We start from the raw sequence: 3,918 nt of genomic DNA, 5'->3' as shown, positions 1-3,918 counted from the left end.
TCATTCAATGACTGCTTTAAACTACATGTACTCTCTAAGGGTTCCAAAAGGGTTCTTTGGCTGTCCCCATAGGAGAACCCTTTTTGGTTCCACGTAGAACACTTTTGGGTTCCATGTAGAATCCTCTGTGGAAAGGGTCCTACTTGGAACCCAAAAGAGTTCTACCTGGAACCAAAAAGGGTTCTCCTATGGGGACAGCAGAATAACTCTTTTAGGTTCTAGATAGGTCCTTTTTTTCTAAGAGTGTATGGTTAACCATGTTAAGAAAGAGGACTTTTCCAGGACATACTACTTAGCATGTGTTACTGAAGGCCAAATGAGAAGGGGAAAAAAAGAGGACAATATGGAAAAACCCACGCTGGACAGGCACGTCGAGCTAGTGATGGAAAAGAGTGTAGCCTCGTTTAGTGAGGGTAGGCATGGAGGGGAGTGAAGGAGGGAAGAGGAGGGGAGTGAAGGAGGGAAGAGGGGGGGGAGGAGGAGAGGGTCTGTGTTTACTTCTAGCTGAGTGTTACCAACCTCCAACCAGCACAAGTTTCCAAGGTGATATGTTATCTGGCCGTGGCCGGCTGACAGACATTAGGCCTGTTCCTTGCCTGCTGCTGCTGTTTGCTCCACAAACCATAATCTTCCCCAGGGAGCTAAAAATAACACTAGCATGGTTCCACTGTGCAGCCCACCACACGTACACACACATCCTACAATTCCCATTTCATGTCCGTCCCCCACCCCTCCAACTGCACTAATGGAGCGGATGGCTTTCCCTTGAGAAACACGTTCAGGGAGGGGGGAGACAAGTGAACGTGTGTGTGGGGTGGGGAGGGAAACCAAGTGAGAGATGCATGATCTAAGTGTGTTTTGTTGAACTCTTCCCTGATGGTATAATAGGATACATTTTTGTGATATTTATTCATGTAACATTTGTAAATCCATTAAAAACCTATTGATATTTTCTAGCCAGCCAAGGGACTGCTACTGGTGTGAGAGGGGAGAAAGTTGTTATTTGCAACTCAAGGAGGCCTTTAACTGTGGTTGATCTCTGCTATGCAACATGTCACTGTGAAGATGTTTACTCAGTCAAGAGCCTCTTGTTTATGTCTACACATATACGTCTGTGATTAACAAGGCAATTGTCTTAATTGTGCCATGTTGATTACCAGAGTGCTATAACCAGGCTTAATAAACAGAGTTAAAACAGAGGTTAAACCGGGCACTCCATCACCAATAATACCCTTGCCATAGACCACATCACCAACACCACTGCCCTGCACACCAAAGTACCATCTGTCCCAGTGGACTGTGCTGATAAACTAGAGAAAAACACACAGTTGTCCAAATATTGAATGTTCAGCCAATGGTTGTCTGCTTTGTATGGAGATCAGGCCTCTGAGCTGTGGCTGTTTGGGACTGTGAGTTATGACCAAACCAGGTCTATTAGTTAATGATTACAGACATCCCCAACACATTCATCACAAGTGTGAGGATGCATAATGCATTAGAGAGGAAACCTGTGCAGTTCACCATGCGTCCATTACATTGTCTAGTGTTGCTGTTGTTCACCACGTTATAAAAGGAGGATAATGGTCTACTGGAGACTTTTAGCACCAGGGAATCACAAGGTTCAGACTTTTGCGGAAATAATGCATTGACGTCAATGGGAGATTTTTGTGAAAGTTATCCTTGCAGATCACATGGCAGGATTCCTCCCTGAGTTTCTGGACTCTGTCAGCATCCTCTTTCTGTCACAGGGGTCGTTGAAAGGGGACCAAGGCGCAGCGTGTAAAGTGCTCATATTTCTTTTTATTAATGATAACACTTCAACAAAATAACAAAACGACAGCCAACAGTTCCGTCAGGTACGTAGACAAAACGGAAAACAACTACCCACAAACCTCAAAGGAAAACAGGCTGCCTAAGTATGGCTTCTAATCAGAGACAACGAAAGACACCTGCCTCTGATTGGAAACCATACCCGGCCAAAACCTGGAAAACAAAACATAGAAATAGAATACTAGAAAAAAACCACATATAAACAGAAAACCCAAAACCACCCAACACAACCACCTGTCATGCCCTGACCGCTCTACTATGGCAAATGACCTCTTACAAGGGTCAGGATGTGACACTTTCATCAGTTGGAGAGGCTTACCTTCGAGGAAGTTCCAAAGGGAAGTCAAATACTGGGGTCTCACACCATGCATAGGCCTAGATTTAATTTCATTTATGGTTCATTTTAAGAGGGACGGGTACAAGCACATTGAAATATTGAATAAACAATCATCTGATGTGCTGCATCAGATAGATTAGCGTATTAAAATAGCATCACTGTGTTTACACAATACAATTTAGCCATAAAGTTGAGGTTTTGTTTATAAAGTCATCTGGTCTGTTCAGCATTTATACATCTGTTATAGAAGTTGTTGTTGAAAGAGAAACTAGACTAATTAATGACTACAGGATCAAAGGAAGTGTTGTACTATACTATCATGAACCTCAACTTGTAGGCAACTTTCCATCTATTGCCCTTGAGAATAGACAGATGAAGCCATAGCATGTGACACCCATGTTGCTCTCGATGTCTCGCCAGGCAGTCTGCCAAGAGAATCCAAATGATAAACAGTCTTGTTATGACAGTAAAGTTCTTTATAGAAACTTCCAACATACTTTCCCAAGTCAGTTCAGACTCCTCACAGTATGCCCTGAACCAAGAGACCCTGAAATTGAGTATTTTTTGCTAGATTTTCTTGCTGCCATAAAGAAAAAAAATTCCCATGGTTGAAGTTACCTAATAGTTGTGCATGGGTCTTTCATTATGAAATGAAACTCAAACTCAAGTGAACTCAGGTAAATCGCTAAAGATGCGTGGTTTTATCTGGCCAGCATTTGATCTAATGTTGTATAGAAATATGTTATCTTTCTATGTAGGCTATAGGCTATCCTGTATATAGTCCTCTATTCAAGTCTTCTTACTGCTTAGTCTAAGTCTAGTAATCTTGGTGCAGACTTTTCAACTCCAAGGGAGTGACTCTCCGAATGATGGTGCCTCTGGAGAGACTGACAACCAGTCTTTGGTCTACCTCTGAGATCAGTGTGTGGGGGTTCTTACCAGTAACTGGAGCAGTCTACTGGTCATGACTCATGACCGTTATATGGTTAGTGGAGCAGGAAGGTCACAGGGCGAGGACGTTGGGGTGACCAGCACAAGGCAGCTGAGAGTTTGAATCCAGTGGAAAATGTCCCTGACATTAACACAGATGCAGTTATCTCCTCTTTATTTAGGGGGGATGTGGTTGCTGTGTCAGGATTCAAGTTAGGAATTTGACAAATGAAGTTCCATCGCTTTCTACTGAGTGTTTATTTTCTTGTTTTAACCAAGCTAGCCTGCAGGCATTAATTAGAATGGAGGACAAACCAAAGTTTCCCTAGTGTCTGACTGAAATCATGCGAACCCAGATGTGGTAATCTCTATAGGAACGTTTTCTCTGACATCACAAACTCCAGTGTTGATTCAATGTGTCCATTCCCCTCACAGTTCTAACACTTTAACATCTGGTCTGTAACTGAATGTCTACACAGTCTGAGTGGAATTTATTGAAAGTGGGAGTAGACGTGTGTGTGTGTGTGTGTGTGTGTGTGTGTGTGTGTGTGTGTGTGTGTGTGTGTGTGTGTGTGTGTGTGTGTGTGTGTGTGTGTGTGTATTTACGATGGCCAGGGAGGGCAGGTCATTTTCAGGTCACCTTTTGTAAGGATTGGACGCTGCGCCAAGATATGTTACAAAATCTGTGGGTTATCCAAGGGAGGAAATTACAGCCTCGCAATGGCCTTAAAAAATGCCAAAATCTTGTGTAACAAACCCCCCAGAAATGCATGTTTACAGGAAATAAATTGCAGTGCTGTTTAAATTTGTTACCCTATTGT

This window comes from Salmo salar, chromosome ssa06, assembly GCF_905237065.1.
Source record: "Salmo salar chromosome ssa06, Ssal_v3.1, whole genome shotgun sequence".
NCBI classification, from domain to species: domain Eukaryota; kingdom Metazoa; phylum Chordata; class Actinopteri; order Salmoniformes; family Salmonidae; genus Salmo; species Salmo salar.
Note: the sequence above shows the minus strand (reverse complement) of the source record.